This window comes from Scylla paramamosain, chromosome 10, assembly GCF_035594125.1.
Source record: "Scylla paramamosain isolate STU-SP2022 chromosome 10, ASM3559412v1, whole genome shotgun sequence".
Classification (NCBI taxonomy): Eukaryota; Metazoa; Arthropoda; class Malacostraca; order Decapoda; family Portunidae; genus Scylla; species Scylla paramamosain.
The window spans coordinates 20,743,810-20,769,431 of record NC_087160.1 but is presented as its reverse complement, the minus strand read 5'-3'; the positions used below and the strand labels follow the sequence as shown (position 1 = coordinate 20,769,431).

General features: G+C 44.1%; 1 protein-coding gene and 2 long non-coding RNA genes across 11 annotated transcripts in view; 1 reads left to right on the top strand and 2 right to left on the bottom strand.

Annotated features, from left to right (window-relative positions):
* Window positions 1-9,667, bottom strand: part of LOC135104327 (zinc finger protein GLIS2-like) — a 32,747-nt gene extending 23,080 nt beyond the window's left edge. The window contains exon 1 of the mRNA XM_064011600.1: window positions 9,097-9,667. The gene's annotated coding sequence lies outside the window, so the exon portion shown is untranslated. The remainder of the gene's footprint in view (window positions 1-9,096) is intronic.
* Window positions 1-25,622, top strand: part of LOC135104328 (uncharacterized) — a 237,173-nt gene that overhangs the window by 188,333 nt on the left and 23,218 nt on the right. For 4 of the 9 annotated variants that reach the window (XR_010270395.1, XR_010270396.1, XR_010270393.1 and 1 more), the window contains one exon: window positions 20,313-20,444. The exons of 3 other annotated variants lie outside the window; for them this stretch is intronic. This is a non-coding gene — a long non-coding RNA (uncharacterized LOC135104328). Of the gene's footprint in view, window positions 1-16,812; window positions 16,867-20,312; window positions 20,445-25,622 lie in introns of all 9 variants that reach the window. 2 more of the 9 variants (XR_010270394.1, XR_010270398.1) reach the window with 1 other exon arrangement.
* LOC135103988 (uncharacterized) lies at window positions 22,428-23,910 on the bottom strand. Its single transcript, XR_010270266.1, has 3 exons — window positions 23,456-23,910; window positions 23,171-23,296; window positions 22,428-22,889 (listed from the first exon to the last, which is right to left on the bottom strand). It is a non-coding gene; the product is annotated as an uncharacterized LOC135103988 (long non-coding RNA).

Here is a 25,622-nt window from a genome sequence, read left to right as displayed (position 1 = left end):
GTCTGCGAAAGTGGGTTTTATTGTGGATTTTGAGGGCGAGGCTGTTATTTCACTAATGTTGCTTTCTTTTTATTTTATTTTTTGTATTTTTGCCCTTTTTTGCTGTGAAGTCCAGTTGTGTGTGTGTGTGTGTGTGTGTGTGTGTGTGTGTGTGTGTGTGTGTGTGTGTGTGTGTGTGTGTGTGTGCCTGCGCATACACATGTCCGTCTCTGTGTGTGTGAGAGTGTGTTCGTAATTTTTTATGTGTCTGACTTTTCACACGTGTCTGTCAGTCTGTCTGGGCACCTGTCTGGATGTTTGTTTGATTCTTGCGTGATAGATTAGACGCTTGACTAATGAACTGATTACCTGTCTCACCAGCTGTCTTAAATCCATGGAAAGCGCCCCTTGACTCTCGTATTTCTCGCGGAACCATGAATTAAGAAAGGGAAATCTTGAGTATAGAGTGGAGAACAAGAGAGAAGGGCGTTATGAGTGAGTGGATCGGTCGAGGTGGAGTGGAAATTTCAGGTGGATTATTTATGATCAAACTGGGTGGACTGGAGAGGAACGGGAACTGGGGATGGATCGATTGGGGGTGGATCGTGTTTGGTATAGAGAGAGAGGGAGATAGAGAAGGAGAGACAGACGAGGCCAAGGGAGACGGGAGGAAGGAATAGTGTCTGGTCAGTTGGTTCGAATCTCCTTAACATTTTCCGTCTCGTCCATAAATCATGCAAACATCCACGACCGCAAAAACGTGAGGGAATAATGCAGGAGTCGTAAGTCAGGCCGGTAAGTGGGTCCCGTCGAGGCGAAGTGCTGGGTCCCGCATATTTACGACTCCCCATGTCCTCCTTCCCAGGTCCTCGCTAGGGGTCCGGCGTCACCAGCAGACTTTTAAGGATCCCTGGGTATCCCTAAGTATCCCTGGTGTTGCATAAGCTCCTATTTGATACATATTTTCACTTTTTTCTATGCTTTGTTTCATGGTTTTCTTTTTCTCGAGTGTCTTAACTTAATGCTTCTTCAGTCGTCGGTAAAGAGAAGCGGTACCTCCATTTCTAGATTAATTAACCCTTTCACCGCGATGCGAAACAATTAACAGCTCCAGAAGTAATGCATGAAATCTTTATAATAAGCATCTACAAGAAAGAAGTGGTTTAAAAAGGAATAGATTTTGAAATTTCTACCCAGTTCAAAGACTGCATGCGGCCGTAGAACGGGTAAAGATGTTTCAAAGTGACTAGTAATCAAGGAAAAACGTACCAAAAAGCAGACAAAGGGATAATCCATGTGTTTCGATACTTGCCGCACCTTCCCTGGCTAGACGTGCAAGAGAAAGAACAATTTTTAGTAGCAAACGGCTCACAAGTATGGCACTATGTTCTTTTCCTCTCCTTTTTCTCCTGGTTCTTCTCGCGGACTTTTTCTCTCCATATCCTCCTCCCATGCCTATCTTTGACCCACGGAAGTGCACACGCCAGCCCTCCCCCGCACACCCCCCACTGTCGCGACTCTCCCCTCCATTCTCTTACCTCCATTTCTTCCTCCTCCTCCCCACTCTTCCTTTCCTCTCTCCCCCACGGGACGCTATACAGAAGCAACTATATAGGAGGAAAAACAAGACCCCCACCTACCTTTTTTTTCTCTCTCCCTTCTTCTTTCCTACCTCCCTCCCTCCTTTCCTACCTCTTCTTAATTTACCCCCTCCTCTCTTAAACTCCCATTTTGCTCCCCTACCAGTTAGTCCATTCTCTCTCTCTCTCTCTCTCTCTCTCTCTCTCTTGACGTAAGAGTTGCAGTGTTCACGTCACAAGGTGCGTCACGTGGGGTGGACAGTCAGCCTCTTACGTTTAAACCAGCGTGTTAAATCCTGAAGGTGATGAAGTTTGTGATGAGCGCTCTTCCGGGGTTGATAGTTGCTTGTAATGGGTGGTGATGGGGTAATGAAGGGCGGGGATGAGTGTTTGTGGGAGTGGTATGTTTGAAGAGTGTAATGGGCTGATGAAGGTTGGTGATGAGTGTTTATGGGAGTGGTTGTTGCTTGTAAGAGGTGGTGATGGGGTAATGAAGGTTGGTGATGAATGCTTCTGGGAGTGGTAGTTGTTTCTAAAAGGTCGTGGTGGGGGTGATAAAGGATGGTGGTGAGTGTTTCTATGAATGGTAGTTACTTGTAGGAGGTGATTGTGGAAATATTGGTCAAAGGTGGACACCGGAAATGAGAATGTACTTCCCCAAATGCAATTTCGTAAACTCAAACCGTTGCTTTCCGGAATTACAGATAAGCGGAGTTTGAAATGTGATGTTTCGTAGATGGAAAAGCAAAAATATGCATTTTGTATCTCTCCCAGCGTCGATAGAGGATTTATAATTTCTTTCGCAATCAGTCGGCGAGGAATTGTCTCTAGTTACTCGTCCACCTAAATTTTATCCTGATTTATTCTTTTCTTACTAATAATATGTGGTTTTATTAAGGCTGGAAATAGCAGTACTGAATGAGGGAGTGTAATCGTTTTGATATACTCTTTACAAGAGTAAAAACTGAATCGTGTTTTTTTTTTTATACGAATAAGGAAATTTACTGTGCATTTTTAGAGCAAAAATTGTGAATGCAAATCAACAGAGGATATACCAAGAATATTCCCGAAACTTTTGTATTAAGAAGTATTTATATTCAAGGTGGGAAGGAAAAAGGCTTCTTATTGGCCTCGGATTTAAACACTGAAATAACACGTAGATACATCACCGAACCAAAGCATCAGTCATTGACATCAGCCAGTTTTCTCGGATGGCAAATTTACTGTGACAGAATTGCTGAAAAAGAGTATGATGAAGTACACTCGTGATTGTATACTGAAGCGCCTTTCACCACATAACAAGAGTGAGTTTGCGGGAAGGCTTGTGTTTGCGAGAGATTGCGGAAGTGTCCAGCTTTAGATTAGTGGTGGTGCTTGTGACGCGAAAGGATGAGAAAGGTGAATGTGATTGGTTACCAGTGTTGTTAACCCTTTCACTGCAATATGCAACAATTTACAACACTAAAAAAAAAAAAAAATGTGTGAAATCTTTATAAGCACCCGGAAGAAAGAGATGAAAAGAATAGATTTTGCAATTTCTAACTTGTGTAGTGTTTGGAGGTGGCTGTAAAATGAGAAACAAGGTGCCAGAGTTGTTAGCGATAAAGGGTTAAATATTATGGTTATGAACGAATTTCGATAATGGGTGTTTTGTATACTTGTTTTTTTTTCTTTCCTTTCTATTTTTCCCTTCTTTTCCTTTCTTTTCTTTTTTTCTTATCTTTATTTATTGGTAGATTCAGAAGCGGGTTTAGTTTTTGGAGCTCTATAAAGTGAAGGAATACTAGTCTGAGATCTGTATTAATTTTATTGTGAAGATACTATAGAATGTAGAAGTAGTAGTAGTAGTAGTAGTAGTAGTAGTAGTAACAGTAGCAGTAGTAGCAACAATAGTCATCTTTAACCATACAGTTATCTTACAGTGACACGAACTTCACTGACATAACGCTGCAAATCACCACACGTCGCCTGTACACATTTCACTAAACACGAACAAGCCATACCTGAAGATGTACTGGGTAGGCCTATGATTCTTACCTGGGTACCATTTAGTCTGTCCCTCCTGCATGTGTCATCTTGAAAAATGCCGGTGAATGGGAAATTGGGTCGTCGGTGAGTTTATACCAAGCGCAATTGTCTCTTTTTGTCTCTAAAACTGGAGAGTCTAAGCCACAAGGGAATCAGTGGAAGGAAGGTGGTAGAAGGTTTTCCATTATTTTGTCCAATGCATGAATGTGTGTTTGTGTGTGTCCTTTTGATGATCAGTTACTAGTTCATGCTATGGTGGTGGTGGTGGTGGTGGTGTGGCCATGCTAGATATCATTGCTGTTTTGTTATTGTGGTTGTTAATATTTTATTCCTTAGATCTTACGTGTCATTGTATCATTTTTGGACGGAGGAGGCATTAGTGTGCAAGGCGCGATCAGGCCCAGAGAGCTGTGAACTTATCGCAGGGCGCCACGTCACGTAGGCGAGGAGAAAATCTAACAAACACAGGGTTATTGGTGTGGGAAGGCGCCGTGTTTGGTTTCACCCGCCAGACACTCGGGTAAGCTGTCGCCTCCAGCACATCACACGTGTCAAAAGTGATTCCTTATATTCTGGTTTTTCACGTTACAAGACCTGTAATGTATACCTGAAATTCTTGGTGAAAGGACGAACTAAAGGCAGATAAAGACATTTAGTTTAGTGTTTGGTCTTCCTGCACTAAAACACCTTCAGAAAATATCAGTGTCGTGAAAACGCGTCACATGAAATATATTATCATTTATTAAAACTACGAATTTAATGTTTCATAACTCATACTTCGATAGGGACTATGAGGACGGCGCCATTTTAAAAATTTTACCGCAAATTAACACATGATAAGAATGTTGGCAGTTTCGGTGGCAGAAAAATTAAGGAAGAAGAAAGAGAAAATATGAGGCAGAAGAAATGGCAAATCACTTCCAGCACGTAGCAATATTTACAGTAGCTGGAGCAATGCCTGCACGAGGGTCAGAAAAATGCGAGTTTTAGATTAGTTTCCAGCGAGCCGTCTGATCGGTTTTTGCGCGCCTCAGTGTTACTACTCTTCGCAACACAAGCAAGAAGATTTTACAAAAACTCACAAGGCGATTTGAATAAAAAATGTTTGGTAAGCTTAATTAGATTTGAATCTTTTGTCGACAATCTTAAATTCGGTATTCTTAGTAACATTTAATTGGTTGACAGATAACACTGATATTGTTAAATTCCATAAAAAGGACTCTTAAAAATATCGTGATCGTATTATAATGGCCTCTCAGTCAAGGCAGCCCTGAGTATTAATTAAACCTCGTGAGACACCATTGGCAGGCTCGATGAATTACTCTTTATATTCACCCGCTCTTCACCTTGAATGGGGCAGCGCCTTCCATTCATATGTGCATATTAACAGTGATTCCGTGGACGTGTATTTTAGAGTAACCTGATGTGGAGAACCAACAATGTCTCGTAACCACCGTCGTTACAAATGTAAATATGACTGAAAAGAGCGTCACAATATTTGTCACGAATGGAAAATTGGAAGAGGCAGTATTCGTGGCTGTCCTTCACATTCACACTGAGGATATCAATGATGACCTCCCCAGCAAAATATCAAGGTTGGTTGCTGCCCTTCCTAACCCGACACGAGGCTGTGGCAGATTCCTTGTAAAAATCCTGCAGCCGGCTTCCCATTCTTACAAGCCGCAGTGGCCCGAGGGAAGCCCACGCCCCTCACTGACTGGAGTCCGGCCATGTATTATAACACTTTGTCATTATTTGATAATTATTTGATAAGCGTCATTGAGAAAGTCAGACAAGTTCGTTAGGCATGAGTGTTCTTTTCTGCCTCCGTGCCCTGAATCCCTGACGAGCTGATTGTTCCTTTAAGCAGCCAGCGCCTTGATTTCTTGCTGTCCCTTCCATTGTTTTTTGAAATGGTATCACGTCTTCATAATGGTGCTGAAGATGGTGCACTTATGATAATACTGGTGATGATGATAATTAGAATGGTATTTGTAGTAATTGTATGCAATAAAAGAAAGAGAGGTTAACTAGTATTATTATGAATGTTAGTTATTATTATTATTATTATTATTATTATTATTATTATTATTATTATTATTATTATTATTATTATTATTATTATTAACATTATTATGATAATAATAATTATTATTATTATTCTTATAATTGTAATTATTATTATTATTGATACAGGAAAGAAAAATCGATTCACTCTGCATTCTCAATCATTCTCTTATTAGCGGCCTCTGACACATCGCAGCCTGCACGTGCTGGGCATTAAAATCTCTCTCTCTCTCTCTCTCTCTCTCTCTCTCTCTCTCTCTCTCTCTCTCTCTCTCTCTCTCTCTCTCTCTCTCTCTCTCTCTCTCTCTCTCTCTCTCTCTCTCTCACACACACACACACACACACACACACATGCGTTTCTTCTTAAAAATCCCTCAGGTTGTGCATGCCAAAGGGCGCTGCGTGTTGTGCTTTCTTAAGGCTTCGATATATTAAGATGAAGCGCCACATAACACGGGAGATATTTCCTTTTGAATATACTTAGTGGTCTGATCATATTTTGTAAGCGTGCAATAATCTAGAATGAATTTATACGTCACATGCAAAGTTCAGGAATTCGGTGTCAAAATATAAGAGGAAAAGTATTTTTGGGGGTGATTTTCTGACTCTGCACCTGCGTCGATTTGAGCTCGCCTCGCTGTGGTATTTTGTTATTACTTTTATTAATAGTGTTGTTGTTGTTGTTGTTATTATTATTATTATTATTATTATTATTATTATTATTATTATTATCATTATTATTATTATTATTATTATTATCATATTCATAATCATCATCACTATTACTGCTATTAATATCATCGTGTTTTTTGTTGATGCTGTTGTTGTAGTTTATTGTTGTTGTTGTTGTTGTTGTTGTTATAGTTCTTGTCATCATTGTCGTCGTCACTGTCGTTTTAATTTTTATCACCATTACGCTATAAAAATCACCATCCTCACTTCAGCACCACCACCACCACCAACAACAACAACAACAACAACACCATCATCATCACCATTAGTTTTCCGTGTAGCGCTTCCACTCTCACTCCCTTTCATTTCGCAACACCCACATGCTTCCCTTTGGTGGACCGCCCCAGACTTGCAGCGGACCACCCGCGGGCGGCACCGGGGACGGGCCACCTTACTCCAGTCAGTCAACCGCCCCTGCTTGGACTGAAGCATGTTTTTCGTTTTCTTTTTACTAGAAGGTGAGGTATTGAGCATAGTAGTGGTGATGGGGTGATGGGGTGATGGGGTGAGGGTGTAGAGTAAGGTGATGGATGATACTGGATGGTAGTAGCGATGATTGGGTGGTAGGATGATGGGTGAAGGTGTAGAATAAGGAGATGGATGGTGATGAGGGTGATGTGGTGATGGGTGAGAATGGAGAGCAAGAAGATGGATGTATAGTAGTGATACTGGTGGGGGTGATGGGGGAAGGTGGAAAACAAGAAAAGGATGAATGGTAGTGGATGCTAATAAGGATGGTGGGTGATTGTGGAGAGCTAGAAGATGGATGATAGTGGATGCTAATAAGAGATGGGTGACTGTGGACAGCAAGAAGAAGATAAATGCTAGTTCACGGATGTAAATGTGGTGATGGGTGGATGTCAGGAGAAGGATTAGAGGTGAAGAATGAAGGTGATGTAACAGTGAAGTTATGGATAAGGAATGGGAGGAGAGACAAGCCAAAGATGCATGGTGAAAGGATGAGGAGTAAGCGCGTAAAGTAGGAAGATTTTGTCAACGAAACCGTAAGCATGCCTGGAAACTGAAGATCATGACTGCAGAAGCATGGACGCGTTTGGAAAAGGTGGGGGTCATAATCTTAACTCTTTGCTGTCTCGTAAGAACAATTTTTAAAGGTTACAGAGGTCATTAATCAGCTTTTCTCTGATGATTTCCCCACTAATGTTACAGAATCATTGTTAAATATTACTAGAATTAATGAACATTCTTTAAAAAAACTACTAATCCACTAAGATCCCAAAAAAATAGCCAAGGTAAGACGTCAGAACGCTTGAGAATACGGTGGTAAGGCCGGAAAACATTACGCACCTGACGGAATCGAACGTGCGAGGCGGGAAGGCAAAACCAGGTGAGGTAGAGCCGAGTAGTCAGTGTAACTCATGAACGCGCCGGTATTTTTTCTCCCTCTTTTTTTTTTTTTTCAGGATGACTCTGCAGCGCCGCGTCGAGATCGTTTTAGCTTATATCTTGCGTTCCTTCAGGAGGAAGTCTGAAAATATTTCTGCTATCATCGATTCGTTGTTTTGTGCCATAATTTCGCGGTAAAAACCTGTTACAGTGGGTTTTGGCTATTCCATGATGTTTTGGGTTTTAAAATAGAATATTGGTCGAGGAGGAGAAGAAGAGAACGACAAATAAAAAAAAAAAGAGAAAAGCAAGGCAAGAAGAGTACATTACTATGCCTATCTGGTGCAGTAATAGTAGGTGTCGGCGGTGAATGTAACGGGTGGTGCTGCTGACGGTATCCAGACTAATGGAGGCAGGTAACAGATGTACCGAGCCGGGACCTGAAGGCTGGGAGGACGGGGCGGTGGCGGGAGTGGGAATCGACCCGTGTAGAGCAAGTGTTGGTCTGAGCGTCCTGCCACTAATGCACGGTAACTGGTGCCGTGATGCAGCACTTTGACCTCAACACCCAACTGGAAACTGTGCTGGAATGTTAGTCACGACGGAGGACCTGGAGGACAGCCGGGGAGGACGGAGGCGTTGGGGGGGAGGAGGAGGAAGGGGACGGCAGGCGGGCGGGGACGGTAAGGTGGAGGAGGCCCGAGGCGAGGTGAAAGAAGGAGCTCCGTGAAATACATGATATAAAGGCACGTCACCCAAAACTAGTCTTTGTCTCGTCCGTGTCTCCAGGTGCCGCTTAAGTCACCGGCGGGCCATGTGCAAACATAATCACGTTCTCACATTTTCTCAGCTCATCCAGTGTTTTTAAGATGTGCATTTTTCTCACCTCTTCCTCTCTCTCCTCTCCTCCTCTCCCTCTCTCCCTCCCCATCTTCCCTCTCTCGTCCCACCTTTCTGCTTCCCTCAGGCTGTCCCCCTCGCCCGCCTCCCTCACAGCGCCGCCCACCCGTTCCTCCTTCCAGCTCGATTTCAGTTTGTCACCCGAGCGTCGCCTGGCTGCCAGAAGGTCAGGCCAGCGCGTCACGTGTGGCCAGGTCACACTCCTTGTCTTCCACGCCTCGGCTGTATCTTATCTACATCTTTATCTCACTATCTCTCCCTTCCCTTTCTTCATCCCTCCTCCTTCCGTCCTTCCCTCACTTTTCTTAAGCGATTTAAGTTGAATGATAAATGCCAAGGTAAAAAATTTCCTAAAGAAAGTAAAACAATAAGTCCCCCCCACAAAAAAAGAAAAGAAAAGAGTAAATAAAAAAGATACTAAGCAGGGACAAAAAATAACGTGGCGAACAAGCCCCAAACTTACTTGTACTCGTTATGAGGCAGGTAACATTCTGCGGGCACAGGTGTCGGGCCGGCCAGGTGGGGGGCGCAGTGGGAGTCGCAGTTAACGGCAGCAAATGAGTTTTGCAGGTGAACTCTTGAGAGCGGCGCGTCTCACGGCCCCAAAGACTCAGAGCAGCAGTAGGAAGGGGGTGATGGAGGCACAGACGCACGAACCCATCCACCCTCACCTCACCACTTCGATAAAGCAGTCAGGATTGCAATAGGAGGAGTTATCTGAGGTGTTCTGGGGCGGGGATTTATGCAGGTGGAATGCTGGTGTGCTTGTTATTAGTGCTGAGGGTGAGGGTGAAGAGGCCCGGGGCGGCACCAGAAGGGCGAGACTGCGGGCGTCCTCGGCAGGGTGAACGTGCTGAGCGTGGAGGCTGAGGGAGACACGCCTGGACCGAGAGGCTGGAGGGCGGGGACTGGCGGCGTGGTACAGGGCGAGAGGGAGGCCAGGTGTGTGTGTGTATGTGTGTGTGTGTGTATGTGTGTGTGTGTGTGTGTGTGTGTGTGTGTGTGTGTGTGTGTGTGTGTGTGTGTGTGTGTGTGTGTGTGTTCGTGCGTTTGTGTATGCATGCGTGCGTGTGCGATCGTGTGTGTGTGTATGTGTGTGTGCGTGTGTGTATGTGTGTTTCTGCATAATCGAAGAGATGATATATTATTATTATTATTATTATTATTATTATTATTATTATTATTATTATTATTATTATTATTATTATTATTGTTATTATTATTAATATTATTACTATTATTATTACTATTATTATTATTATTATTATTATTATTATTATTATTATTATTATCATTATAATTATTATTATTATTATTACTGCTGTTGTTGTTGTTATTGTTGTTGTTGTTATCGTTGGTGGTGGTGGTGGTGGTGGTGGTGGTGGTGATGGCATAATGATAACAATATCATTATTAATAGTCATGAGTAATGACGATGATGATAATGATAATAATAACACTACTACTACTACTACTACTACTATTACTACTACTACTACTTCTACTACTACTACTACTACTACTACTACTACTACTACTACTACTACTACTACTACTACTAATAATAATAATAATAATAATAATAATAAGGGAACATAATGGTAATTAATACATACATCATGAGTTTTTTCATCTTTGTTGATGGTGCTGTCATCATCACTACGCCATCGTCAACAGTGGCAGCATTATCATCATGATTTGTTACAACAGAAGGAATGACAAGCAGCTCACGTCACGGGTCAGTCAGTATTATCACACAAAAAAAGCGTAAGATATCTTGACTGAGGCGTTCTTGACGAGATACTTATGAACTACCGTGTAAGTAGATTACTCATTATTACTGTATCGTCTGTCACAACCATGACCTGTTTTCATGTACATTAGACGATCATCAAGAGTCAAGGAGACTTATCCTCCAGTTTTGGATAATCCATTTTTTTCTTTAGACTGTCACCTCATTGGACCTTTTTTTTAATTTCTTTTTTTTCTTTTCTTCTCTTTTTATTTATTTATTTATTTATTTATATATTTATTTATTTATCTATATATTTATTTATTTATTTTTATTTTTTTACCTTGAGCCTGTGCCCTTCTTGCATGAAAAATACTGGTTCGTCATAGTGCAATACTGTCCTTGTGGCTTCTGTCATAAGCTCTCAGCCCATCACGGTATTGCAACTAAGAATGTAAGCTTCCTTAGCGTTAAAAGCCACCGTGTCTTCCCCCTACCACATAAAAGGACCTGAATCATACTAAGTATTAATCCATCGCTGCCTCACACAACACTAAAGTGATCACACTGCGGCTCGTATTAAACGCTGTGTTCTCTCATAGCTATTGTTTTCAAAGAGCTCGGAGACAATAGTCAGATTATCCTTGGTGTTTATCCCATTGGCGTTGCAGATTCCTTGTTCAGCTGTCACTCGAATCATTTAAGAATATATGTAAAAGTAATGTCTCTCACCTTCCTATTCAGATTTTTCAGAGATGTTTATCTTACTAGAGTCAAAAGAAAAAACTTCAACTATCATTAAAAAAATTCAAACACTCTTGAAAACTCCAGCATGATAGAAGTTAAGATAAAACGACGAAACTTTTCACACTAAAGCGTAACACATCGCATCTACCCTTCAAGGATCACATGTATAACACTGCTCACTGCACACAATCACCACATAGCGCACGGTGTGACTGGCTCAGCGTAGAAAGGCCCAGAGAAGTGACGCCTCATCCCGCGAATCATCTCAGCGAAGGAAGGCTCGGCGTACCCACCTCCCAGAACCCTCTGCCCCTTCGTCCCGCCCTCAACACGATAATTGGCGATTGTTCTCGATATATTACCTCAAGTAACTCAGTAATGTCTATGATTGGCAGTGTTATCCCTCCCCATCTGTGTGTGTGTGTGTGTGTGTGTGTGTGTGTGTGTGTGTGTGTGCACGTGCTCATAATGACACTGCTTTTCCTGGGTTTGAGCGTGTTGATGTGGCCCTGGCGGTGACGAAGCGGCGCTCACGTCACGACCCGTCACTGACAGTTATGTACTGCTCCTCGTCTTGCAGCACGACCCAGTCCCCTCACTAACACAGACGTGAAAACAGGATATTCAGCATTTCAGTTTTAAAATTATTTGGCTTGTGTAGGTCAACTGGAGTTCTGCAGTTCCCTTACTTTTTTCATGTTCTTTTCTAATGAGAACATCCAGTGTACATGAATCTTAAAGCACATGAGTACAATATTACAAACATTTCAGCAAATCGAAAGGAAAGGAGCAGGAAGGATGCGATAATTCGTAATTTAGAGTGTTTGTAGCAAAGCTTGACTATCAAAAAAATATATATACACCTTTCAAAGAAGACGACGCGTGATTGAGAGAAATAAAAAAGCACTTGGTATCTCTGGAAGACCGAGGGCGCGCGGAGAAAATCTGCACTAGGAAGTAGGACGGAAGGAGAACTGTAATCAGGGCCACCCGGGGGCTTCTAGATAACCAGGCTTAGAGAGGAATTGCATTGTTTCGGAGATAAAGTAGCGAAGTCCATGGAGGGGTCAATGTGTGTGTGTGTGTGTGTGTGTGTGTATTGTGGTGACTAAGGCATGCGTGGGAAGGCACGTGTGGTGTGATGACTGCCCTTGTGACAGTCGCGTGATAAAAGCCTGATTGTCATGTGCACCTTGCGTTTGTTTGTTTATCTGTCTTCATACCCCAAATGCCTCATGATTGTGTGTGTATGTGTGTGTGTGTGTGTGTGTGTGTGTGTGTGTGTGTGTGTGTGTGTGTGTGTGTGTGTGTGTGTGTGTGTGTGTGCTTCATTCCTCTCATTAGCTGTTCATAACATTTGTTTCTCAATCACTATATTTGCTTGTCCCTGCTTGAGTTGCTTTTCACCTCTCTCTCTCTCTCTCTCTCTCTCTCTCTCTCTCTCTCTCTCTCTCTCTCTCTCTCTCTCTCTCTCTCTCTCTCTCTCTCTCTCTCTCTCTCTCTCTCCTCCCTGACCCCCTAGTGAGAGTGGGCGAATCTTGCTTGCAGAAGGAGTGGAGAAGAGCAGGTGTGGGTGGCAGGGGCGGTGGAGAGGCAGGGACATGTGGTGGGAGGCGCCCTCAAATGAAAGCAATGCACGTTCGTAATTGCTCGATTTTTTCCCCTTCATTCACGTCTGCCATTGGTCAGGTGGAGAAAGGAGGTGCAGGTGTGGGAGTGAGTGTGTCCCTGTGCGTGCAGGTGTGTTAGCAGGAAAGAGAGAGAGAGAGAGAGAGAGAGAGAGAGAGAGAGAGAGAGAGAGAGAGAGAGAGAGAGAGAGAGAATCTGGAACGTCTTTCTACCTCCTCCTCCTCTTCCTTCTCTTCCTCCCCCTCCCCCTCCTCCTTCTCCCTCTTCTCTTTCTCCTTCCTATTGCTTTAATTTAATCTCTCAAATATACCTTAATTTGCATAAGCGACCGCCCCTGCTACCGCCGCCACCGCCCTTGTGTTCACCTTACCTTCTCCCGCATGATCTTCCTTACCTCCCTTCCTCCCTCCCTCCCTTCCTCTTTCCTCATTCTGTCACTATCCATCCATCTCATACTTCTTTATTTATTTATTTATTTATTTATTTTTGTTGGTTCTCTTATTCTATTTAGTTACATTTTAACTTTATCTCTCCTTCATTTCAAGCTTTGTGTCTTAACAACATTTCGTTATCTCTTATCTCCTTGTCATTGTCACAGATCTTCGCCTCTGCCTCCTTATCTTGTCCTGCCCCTCTGCTATTACTCTGACGTCTTCCTATTTTATTAATGATATTTTTTTGTCTTGTTGTTTTTGATGTTTTTTTCCTAATCTGTTTTTTTTTTGTATATATATATATATATTTTTGTTCATAGTAATATGTAGTCTAGTATACTTGTTATAGATCTCCTTTCTGTTTTGTAATCTCTCTCTCTCTCTCTCTCTCTCTCTCTCTCTCTCTCTCTCTCTCTCTCTCTCTCTCCCCTCGCGGGGATCGACCTGGTACACGCACGCAGCCTCGTTCATGGTCGTGTCTCCTCTCCTCCTCTCCACACACGTCCTCTCTCCCCGCCTGTCCATGTGTCTCTCTGTCTGTCTCATCTTGTAGCACCTGCTTTTTTGTCCATCCATCTATACAACTGTTTATCTGTTCCTCTGTCTGTGTGTCTGAGTGTCTGTCTTTTTGTCTTTTTTGTCTTTGTCTGACAAGAGCAACAACAAAAACGACAGCAATAGCAACAACAACAAAACAACAACAACAACAAAACAACATCAACTACAACAATCAAATGTTACTACTACTACCACTACCACCACCACCACCACCACCTCCACCACCACTACTACAGGGACCAGGATTGGCATCACAGTCGTCGCTGCTACTGGTGACAATTCCTCGCAGTGAAAAGATGCAGCTCATGTAATGTAATAGAGTACAATGCGTCACGTGTCATTCATCTCTGTTGTGTATGTTTTATTGTTATTGTTGTTTTGTCGGTCGCACGTTTTTTTGCTATTTTTTTTTTTTTTCTCTGGCGATGTGTTTGATAACTGACCTGCGCCTGTTATGCATCGGTGAGGAAGGTTGCATTGAATTTTGTTATCTATGTGAGACAGGAGCGTTAACCTTTGTCTGATAACAGGCTGAGATTACCGAAGAAGGCAAACAAAAGAAAAAAAAGGGACAACCACGAATTTAAAATAGTGATGAATGTCGTTTCCTAGTAAAATCATAAATAAGGAATATTTTCGTTCTTAAAAGTATGTATGCATGGAAACACATTTAAATGCGTAAAGGAGACCAGTGAGAGGTACAAAAATAAGAGAGAGAGAGAGAGAGAGAGAGAGAGAGAGAGAGAGAGAGAGAGAGAGAGAGAGAGAGAGAGAGAGAGAGAGAGAGAGAAAGGCTGTTATACTCGTACAATATACAGTGTTGGTAATATAATGTTTTCCGTACCACTGATAAGGCCCGTTCACCGTGGGACGCGTCACCTCGGACCACCCATATCCAGTTCTTACGGACTTTCCAATCAGGCACCGGGCAGGCAGTGTTCCCATGCCTGGTGGCTTATGGGAAGATTGATGTATTTGTTCATCCCGCGTATCGGACACGTTGCCTCGGAGTCCTTCCCTCACTCCTCCCCTCCCCCATCCCACTGAGACTCGCGCTCTTACATAAACAAGCACGTGAACATGATGCTTATCACGTCTATTTTTATTAATGTTATGTAAAAGGGGATCTGGCCAAGAACAACAAGAAAGATAGCAATTAAAAATAATGAATAAATAAAGGACCTACTTAAGATGCCAGTCCCAAAAACTAATTTTCAGGAAGAATATCCAAAATTACGAGGAGAGGTGTCTTGAAGCTTGAGCATACAGGTGCCATGGTGTTTAAATGAAGATAAAAAAAATCCACGAAATGTCCACGAAAGATGCCAGTCCCAAAAGAGAATCTAAAAAGAATTGTCAGAAAGAATATCCAAAATTAGGAGAAGTATTTTGAAACGTGTCCATACAGGTGCGACGGTGCCGGCATGAGGGTGAGATGCCTCCATGGGATCTCACGAATCAGTCACTGGGTGGAAATGTGAAAGTCGAACGACACCTCATGACCTTATGGAAGATTAAGAAAAAAAAAAAAAAAAATATCGATCTGCTTCTATCACGTTCATGTCAGTATGCACGTGCAGTTTTCTTTTTAATAACTATACTGCCTTTTATTTTTCACTGACTACTGGTATTTTCCTATCATGCTGCTCTTTGATATTCCCCTCGTATGCACGTCCTCATATGGTGGTTCTGTTATGATTTTAAGCTGCTTTTGTGTCTTATTTTACTTGTTTTGCCTTCTGCATTTATTTTCATTGTTTAGGGTCTTTTAAATCCACAGCCTTCCTATCCGATATGAATCTACGAATAATCAGGTTTTGTAAGATATTCAGCAGATTTAAGGACTTCGCCATGTTCCTATTATGGTCGTCCTTTGTTAATAATAAGACCTCTGTAAAAGAAAGTTTCGCGTGGGTACACAGATGAAGAGGAAAAGGAAGGTTAGTATCATATTTTTCAGGTTACAAAACTAGTAAATGACTGCAGTGCAAAAACTGTTTAGAAGTCGTTGATGATTCTAGGAAAAAAAAATAATGAAGAAATTGATTGACTGAAATCTCTAAGGACATTGGAAGTGCATGACAAGAGTACTAAAAGATTGTAGGACAAGAAAGAAGTGTTTAGAAAACCATTGGTGATTCTAAGAAAAAAAAAATGTAGCAGTGAAGAGATTAAGACTGACTGAAAGCACCAAAGACAGTGGGAATGAGTGCGACTTTTAACCATGAAAAAAAAAAAAAAATGAAAGAAATAGAAGATTATCGTTTTTTCTTCAGACTACAAAAATACTAAGACTACAGTACAAAAAAACAAAAAAAACAAGAAATTATCAATGACGACATTAAGACTGTCTAAAAACACCAAAGACAATCGAAGAGAATGAAATCTATTACGCAGCTCAACCCTGACTCAACTCGTACAAGCACAAAGCACTGCAGGGGAACGCGATACCTCGGAGACTCAAGCGCTGCACGGGTAATGACAGCGGCACATATGTTGAGTTATGCCAGTGGGTCATGTGAGTTTCTTTCCCCATGATCTGTTCCATTGCACCGAGGAATGTGAGGCTCCCCGAGATCAGGCTATCTCATGCCACACAGCAGCTGTTCATTCCGATACATTCCATTGATTAACATACTGAATGACCTGATGGGCTGACTGGCTGGCTGTCTCCTGTGTTTGCTGCTGTATTCCTTACCACACGTCCATTTGCTCTTTAGATTACCTCAGACAAAGTTCTAATATATAGTTGAGATGATCGGAACTGCAATGAAATATCTCTTCTCGATGATGATAAACTAAATTTTAAGTGATTATCGTTTATTTACTAATGTTAAAAGAGATAGAAAGAAAATATAGCAAAGAGTTGGTTCTCAAGTAGAGTGGTGGGTATGGAATGGAATAGCCTCACTAATCAGATTGTTAGTGCCAAACTATTAGGGAGCTTTAAAATTTTAGACAAATTTCTGATAAGGACTGCTGTGGGAATAGGTAGGGATGTTTCATTAGAGGGGCTGTCACGTGTAGCCCTGGTGGCGTATTAAAGCTTTCCTTATTGCCTTGTGTTGTTATGTTTCAGTGTCATCGTGGAATGCATGGGTGAAGCGTGACATTGCAGATGGTATGGCTTTATGTAAGTAAAGTGTACCTTGGTGTTTGTGGTACAGGAGAATCATGCCATCTATATTATTTTTGTTGATACAATGACTTGATCGTGCGTGGACATACTTTCTGTATGACACTCGTACTCTGGTGATGGGTGGATAGATTGGTTGTTGTTGCTGCTGGTAGAGGTAGTGGAGGTGGTGGTGGTGGTGCATAGAGTACAGTAATATATTGATCAAGTGAATCAAAAGATTGTATATTTGGACTTTTATTTAACGTGAGGATGCTACAATACGTGTGTGTGTGTGTGTGTGTGTGTGTGTGTGTGTGTTGGCTGGCTGGCTGACTGGATGGCTGGATAGTTAGTCACTTCAACCCTTCACTTCACCGCTACGCTCAGTTTCTCCTTCTTCCTTGAGATTTCTACCCCAAAACCATTACCCGTTGCGCCTCCCTCCCTGCCCTCCCTTGCCTCGCCTCTCCCTCCTTCCCTCCCTCTCTCCCTCCCTCCCTCCCTCTCTCCCTCTCGTCCCCCTCGAGGCTCCTACGAACCGTCCCTTTTGTGTTCCCCGCTTCGACTCAGCCTCAGAAATAATGGCTTCCAACCCCGCTTGTGTCACACGATTGTTTTTCCAATATTAATTAAGGTAACATGACTCTGCACCTACCACACCTTCCCCCATCCCTCCTCCTCCTCCTCCTCCTCCTCCTCCTCCTCTTCCTCCTCCTCCTCCTGCTCCTCCTCCAGCTTCTCCGTTCTCCTCAGCTCTCCTTCTCCGCTCTGAAACTCCCGCACCCCCCCGGCCAACATTCCAACAGATACTTGACTATATTTTAGGTCAGTGTGAGGCTACCTGGGTACTTAATTGACTCAGGCAGCAGGTAGGTGCATGGAATGTGTGTGTGTGTGTGTGTGTTCGTGTGTGTGTGTGTGTGTGTGTGTGTGTGTGTGTGTGTGTGTGTGTGTGTGTGTGTGTGTGTGTGTGTGTGTGTGTTGTTAAAAAGATGCGCGTTTACAGTTAATGTGTGAAGAAAAAAATGCCAGAGAGAGAGAGAGAGAGAGAGAGAGAGAGAGAGAGAGAGAGAGAGAGAGAGAGAGAGACTACGTAAAGAAAGAGAACTCACTCCTTCCTGGGAAGTAAAGTGACGGAAGCAGCTTTGTTTTAGTACTGAGGAAAATGAGAAATACTTATGACGTAACAAACCTATGCTCCTTTCAGTGACGTCACTCCTCTGCCGCCGCAAACACGTCACACAGACACATCCATCACGAGGCGGTCATTAAGCTGTCTGAATGTGAAAGTTACTGCGTCTGGGATGCCTTGCGCAGCCTCATCTGTTAGAGTGCTGATTCCTGTGTGTGTATGAATGTCCTCGGTGGTGCCCTTGATGACGCTGTTTGCTTCTAATTTGTCTCCTTTGTTCCCTGAGCTTTGTTGTCTTAAGTGGGGCTGTTCTGGTTTGCTTTCGTTGTCTTGCTTTTGATGTGCTACTGTTTCGATTTTTTTTTCATTTATTTATTCATTTTTCTTTTTTTTCTGGCTTGGGGATGTTCGTTTTTTGTGGTGTCCTTTGTTTTTTTTTTATCGTGTGATGCTTTTGTGTTCATGAGGAGATGAGAAAAATCACTTTTATTTCTCATTAACTACCAGTATTTACCTATTATACTGTTAATCCTATATTCCTCTCGTATACCTGTTCCCAATGATGATTTTATGATTATTTTACTCTTTGTTCCTTATCTTACTTTGTCTTGCCTTCTTGCCCTTTGTTTTGACCTCCCTCCTAAGCGTGCGGTGGTGTGCCGTGCCTCTGTCTGTTTGCTAGCTTGGCAGGTACGATTGTATACGTGCTATCGCCTTGCCCTTCGGGTCGACCATAACCTACCGTAACTGAGCGTCTGTTAGTTTTTTTTCTCTCTCTCCAGGTCTCACCGTGTACTGCTGCAACGGTCTTGAGAGAGAGAGAGAGAGAGAGAGAGAGAGAGAGAGAGAGAGAGAGAGAGAGAGAGAGAGAGAGAGAGAGAGAGAGAGAGAGAGAGAGAGAAAGTATGACACGAAGGCAAACAGGCAGGAAAGCAGACAAACATGTAAAGTAAGGACGGAAAAAGACACATAAAAGATTTTAAAAAAAATAGTGATGATAAGTTAAAATAAACAAAATAAATAAAAAAATAAATAAACCTGACTTCTGTTCATGATATAACTTTTTATTACTTAGTTATTTTTTATACTAAAATCAACGAAGCGAATAAAAAAAATAAAGTAATGATGATAAATTAAAATAAAAAAAAACAAAAAAAGAACTTTTGTTCACGACGTAACATTCTTTTTTTATTACCTTATTAAATTTTCTACACACTAAGATCAACGAAACGAATAAAAAAATAATAATAAAAAAAAAGCATCGGTCACCTGTCTGTCTGCGTATCTGTCTGTCTGTCTGTGTGCGCGTTCGGTCGTCCGTGTGTCAGTTTTCAGAAGTAATGGGTGTGGCTCCTGGCAGGGAAGGACTCCGAGGACATGTCTTAATACGTGCTAGGAAATGTTTCAGGCATCTGTGCGGCGCGGCGGGCTGACGTAACACACACCACTTCTATTCTCATGCACGGGGGATCTGACTTTTTATTTTACTATTCATGTTCCTTTTTCACCGTATGGGAGTCATGTGCTTGTGTGTGTTTGCGTTGTATGTGTGTGTGTGTGTGTGTGTGTGTGTGTGTGTGTGTGTGTGTGTGTGTGTGAGTGTAGGGATGGTGTGTAGTGTAAGAGTACCAGGTTGTTTTATGCAGTGTGGTTATGATGCGCAGTGATGTGTGTGTGTGTGTGTGTGTGTGATATTGTTAGTAATTATTGCAGTGGGTGGTTATGGAGTAAAGTTGGAATGGGTGAGGTGCGTTATTATGTTCGTAGCTTAACTGGGAGTCTTTTAGAGGCTTGGTGGCGGTTGTAATGGTCTGGCAGGAGGAGTAATAGTAGTATCAGTGGTGGTTGTGGTGGTGGTAGTAATAGTAGTAAAGGTAGGGCAGGGAGGAGAAAAACGACATCAAAAGATCATTCATGGCGTTGTTGTTTTCGTGTTTCATTCTGCTATCATGCAATCACTCATTTTTTTTCTTCTTTTTCTTTCTTTTTTTTTTTTTTTGCCATAAAGCGAAACTAAATGTTGCGGAGACTGAGGCAGATGGAAGCTGTTACCATGGGAAGAACAGACTCACACAGAAGAAGGAGGAAGAGGAGGAAGAGGAGGAAAAGGAGGAGGAGGAGAAGGAGGAGGAGGAGGAGGAGGAGGAGGAGGAGGAGGAGGAGGAGAACGAGGAGGAGGGGGGAAGCTCTGAGTGTGTCATGAGGTGAGTTTTGGAGGAATCATGGGTGGCCCCGATGGACCTCGAGAGTAAGATGAGTTTTTGGCGTCTGACGTTGGGAAAAAAATGTGTAAATTCTAATAATCTTGATAGTGTTACATGGTCGGCAGATTACTGGCGCTCGTGTCTAGAGGACGTGAGGGGGGCGAGAGAGACAGGCAGACACTGACGGGCAAGGCTGAAAGGCAGCAGCAAGACGGACAGAATAAAATGCGACGGAGACGACTCAGACAGGCAGCAAGGTAAATAGCCAGACGTAAAAGCTGCAGATGCACACAGGTACGCAGAGAGAGAGAGAGAGAGAGAGAGAGAGAGAGAGAGAGAGAGAGAGAGAGAGAGAGAGAGAGAGAGAAGAAAAAAAGGACGGAGTGGATGAGTGGCTGAGAGACAAAAAGAGGCTGAGAGAGAGAGGACATGACAGACATCAATGCGCCAGCCAGAACCCCCTTGCTCCCTCACTCCTCTACTCCCACCTGCGCTAAGGCCTCCACTTCCAGGTACACAGGTAGGCCCTAGGCGCAGGTGAGGCGGGGGCGGGACTTGGGCAGGGAGGCCTTGGTTATGTGTGTGTGTGTGTGTGCGTGTGTAGAGGTGTGGCAGGGAGAGAGGGGGAGGGGTTAGGGTAATAAAAGGCCAGTTTAGGAAGGTCCTTCGTGACGCTAGAAAGGGATGTGATTAGTATTGGTGGTGATGATGTGGGTGGCGCGGGTGAGGTCACTGGTGGATGTAATGATGGGGCCGGCTGGTGGGTTGGTGGATGGGTGGGGTGGTGGGTGTAGGGCGTGACCAGGTGTGGAGCGGTGATGAAACAGGCAAGACAAGAGATGTTTCAGTGCGTGGTGGGGTCCGTTGGTGCTTCCTGGAACGCACATATACCTGGCGATGAAAATACGAAGAGGGTGACGCAGTGCGGGAAACACACAATCACACATACACACACACACACACACACACACACACACACACACACAAAGAGTTATTTTTATTTTTGACGCAACGCTGCAACATTTCCCTGTTTTTTTAGAAGACAGCCGGAAGTTGCGCGTAGGTGATGTCTTGGTTATTAAACACAAGAGCACTACCAGGAATACATCGCGTCGGAAATGGCAGCCGGTGTGGGGATGATGAAGTGGCGGTGAAGAAATATGTAAAGTACCTGATGTGCAAGGCGTACGCAACAATGCATAACATTTCCTTCTGTGAGCATGAGTTGGCTTTTTTAGCTTCCAATAATTAATGCATAAAAGATTAATCTCTCTCTCTCTCTCTCTCTCTCTCTCTCACTCTCTCTCTCTCTCTCTCTCTCTCTCTCTCTCTCTCTCTCTCTCTCTCTCTCTCTCTCTCATAAACCATAACCTTAGAAAATAAATGCGGGATGATGATGAGAAGGAAACGTGTCAGGAACTGGAAGTTTCATTATTCAACAGGAGTAACTCAGTATCCGATGCTTCTCTGAGGGTGACCGGGGCGCGATCCGGGAGGGGGAAGATTGTGGCGGGTTTCGGGCGGGCCTAGCGGGGAGGGGCGCCGTAAGAAGCGTATGGCGAGAGTTGCGGGGAATGAGAGCAAGGAGGCAGAGGCACGGTAGTCAGGTGAAGGTGAAGTGAGCGTCTATTGCTGCTTCAGGAAATCGACAAGAAATTATACGTGTGATGGTGTGAAACGAGTTTTTCTTTGTTTCAGGTTTTTCTTTCAGTCATTTGCTAAGTTTTGGGGGAAGTACAGGTGAGGTGTAGCAGTATTTATTGTTCATAATACCACTTTTTTCTCTCTTGCTTCCAAGTTATGGGTACAGATGCCGTAGAAATAATGTTTCGTTTTCTGCTCTACTGTTGACTGCTTCCCTTCGTTATTTTTTCTCATTTGTATGTTTCCTCAGCTTGTGTCAGCTCCTCCGTCAGCTCCCTCGTCCCCGCTTCAGGCATTAGCTCCCTCGGTGCGGGCCACTCGCCGCTGCATGAGGAGGTCCTTGCCGCGACCGGGTTGACTGAAGCAAGTCTTTCTTTTTTCCCTCTGCCGCCACAACAACGTTGAGTTTCTCGTTCTTAGCCATAAATCAGAATCTCTCATTACATTTTCTTACTGACTCCTCGCCTCGCCGAGGCACGGACTCCGTTTTGGCGGAGAAAAAGCCGTACTGTAGCCCACGTTCCTTAAAACCACTCCTGAGTGGGAGGGACGCAGGGACGGAGGGACAAAAAATAACTAGAAATTATATTGGTTCATGTTTACTCAAAACGCAAAGAGAAAGAAAAAGAAAGAGGATGAGAAAAAAAAAAAGCAAGTGATACGTAGATAGAATTAGACAAGATTTGACGTCTGGTCAGGCGGGGTTTGGCCGGCCAGTGTGTAGCATTCCGCCACGACTGTAATCTGCAGGCATTAAACTTACTTATTATTGCAAAGTTAGAATCTCTGCGCGGGCGTGGGACAAAAAACTGCGATGGACTGTCGCTTTACACTGGCCGGGCTCCCCCCCTCCCTCCTTGCCTCTCCCCACTGACCCTCTCCCTCTCCGGACTGGGCGCCGGGGTGGAGCTGGAGGGACACTGGTGTGATGGAGTGAGCGGAGGCTGGAGGTCATCAGATAATGAATTGCTCCCATGTGTGGTGAGGATGCGGGGGGTGAGGAGGCCTGGCGTGGCAATGATGCTGCAGGGACACTCAGGAGAGGCAGGCGTCAGGTACTAGGATGAAAATAATCAAGTCACAGTTTGCGTCACCACTTTCTGGACACAAGAAACATAGTCATCGTTAATCACCTCATCACTGTCATCACCATCGTCAACAATCACCACCTACACCTCCATCATGTTAATTAATTGCCTCCGTCACCTGTTACACACACACACACACACACACACACACACACACACACACACACACACACACACACACACACACACACACACACACACACTCACACACAACTACTCATGATCTGTCAAAGCAGTGCCCCTGAAAATACCTTAATTGGGTTCACTCAAGGCAAACACGTCATTATAACAGTTCCTGGACGGTCGAGGTGGACTGGATTACAGGTGGAAGGGATCGAGGAGAGGCCCAGGGGGTGGTGGAAGCGGTGACGTGATACCTGTGGATTGGCCAGGTGAAGTGGAAATCGTTATTCTCTGAGACTCCACCTGAAAACATCTGAAAGTTCACCTCCACTACTTCCACATCGGTATTTCAAAATAGGGAAGTACGTGCGCATCCTACTACAATGTAATCACAGCCAAACTTGCAACACAACCTCTGACAACAGTGGTGTTCCTCAAGGCTCCTCTCCCCCTCCCTTCTCAGCCCTCCCACTTGCCAGCCGTAAAAAAGCGACGGGCACAGGTGGTTGGGGTGGGTGGGGAACCGGGTAGTCACATCACACGGGGCCGGAAAAGCGAGGGGCCGGTGTGTGTGTGTGTATGTGCCTCGCTCCACGTGTGTCTGCCTGGCGCTCTGGGGCTGGTGGCGTGGCGAGCAGGGAGGGAAAGACTGACCTGAGTGTCGCCCGCAAGGTTGATTCTATTGATATTCTAGTCTGTCTGAGTTTAAGCAATTTGGAGTTAGAAATTTTTTATTATCTCGCGTCCAGTCCTGAAGGATGAACATGTACGTAGAACAATAAACAAATAGATAAGCAATTGAATAAATCCATAAACAATACATAAAATGATAGGCAGGCGGATCAGTATATATTTGCCGGACTTAAGATTCAAATATAATCAACATTTATAGAGTGGCAATGTAATATGCATATATAGACTAGGAGACCGACTGATGCTCGACGGAAAAAAAGAGAGACAATAAGGCAATGCAAGCACGTAAAATGTATATTATAGAAACTGACAAAAGATGATAAAAAAGCCATGATATAGATACAGTGGCGGTGCAGGGATGGAAGGAGGGGGGTGTGGCTGTGGTTTAGGGGGAGGTGTGACTGTGTGTGGCCTGATGAACTCGGTGTGTGAGAATGTGACTGCAGGAAGGCGTGGCGAGAGCAAGAGAGGTGCCATGGAGGTGTTTGGGCGTGGAAATGTTTGTATGGGGAGGCATGGGTGTGTAGGCATGGCAGAGTTTACGGGAGTGGCTGCGGATGGAAATGGGCGTGGTAGGAGTGCTTTTGCGTATTGGGCGTGGCTACGGTGACCCTCCCCGTTCAGTCAGACATCGAGTAGCGAGTGAAATTGGTGAGAAAATGCCATTAAAAAAACACAATACGTGCGTTGTCTCCAGCGAGTCCTTGAGAGCGTGTGAAACAGTCGAGATTTGGTGAACTGCTGCATTGGGAAACTCACAGGAAAAAGCAAGGATATGTTTGGACAGCGTGGCTCAGCGTTTTACCTCCAGGCTGCGAGTCAGCAAGTTTGGGTCGAGGGACCATTATGAATCACTGATCACAGGAATCACATGAATAAAGTGGCGCATCACGGTCGCGGGGGAAACTTGGGCAATCTCTGAAAATTACAGAGAACAATACTTTTTCCCTTCTTACTTGCGGTCGCGGTGGTGGCGGCGGAGGACATTGTGGTGGTGGTGATGGAGGAGTTTACAGTGTAGGAAGCAGTGAGTGGTGTTGGTGTGGCGGGGGTATCCAAACCAAGGTCAGATGGACCCCCTGCACGCACAGCTGCTTCTTACTCCGCCCTCGTCCGCTTTAATCCTCACACAAACTTACCACGTTCATGTTCTTGTTTTTGTAATCACCGCACCTCCTCTTGTCACTAACCCAATGGGCGGCGAGGACCCAGCAGCTCAAGGCAATGGCGAAGAGTGCTCTGCCTTAAAATCTGACCGTGTAGGGAGCATGGGCGTGTCGAGGAGCGAAGGGCGGAGAGGACCGAAGGGCGGGAGGGACGGCACGGAGCTTCGGGAGAGTGATGACCTCGTACTCCATCAGGACCCAGCAGTGTGGAGAGAGTCGGGTCCTGCGGCGGTGGACGGCAGTGGGGAATGTCCTTGAAGCTTTATTTTTGTTGTGGTTTTTTTGTGCCTGTGGGGGAGGTTATGACGAGTGAGTGTGGAGAGGGCCGGGTGTTGGGGGGAGGGAGGGGAGGAGGAACGCCTGTGTGTATTGTCTTTTCTCGTGTTTGTGTTTTGGGGCAGATTTGCTGTCCTGGCGGGAGGGAGGGGCGGCCAGGACAGGAGCAAGGGAAACCAACGGTGGGGGTACTGATGGTGATGATGATGATGATGATAGTGGTTATGGTTGTGCTGCTGCTGGTGTTGATGATCGAGAGTGTTATGGTAGTTAGTCAATAGTTAAGCAACACACCTCACTCATTTCCACTCTGCATAGCGTTTTTCCTCAATCTCAATTCTGTAATTTGTCAAAAGCCTATTACTTGTCTAGTTTTGTTGGAATATCAGTAGATGAGAGGAATTAAGAGTGAGAGTAGACACTGAAGTGGAAAAAGACAGTGGCA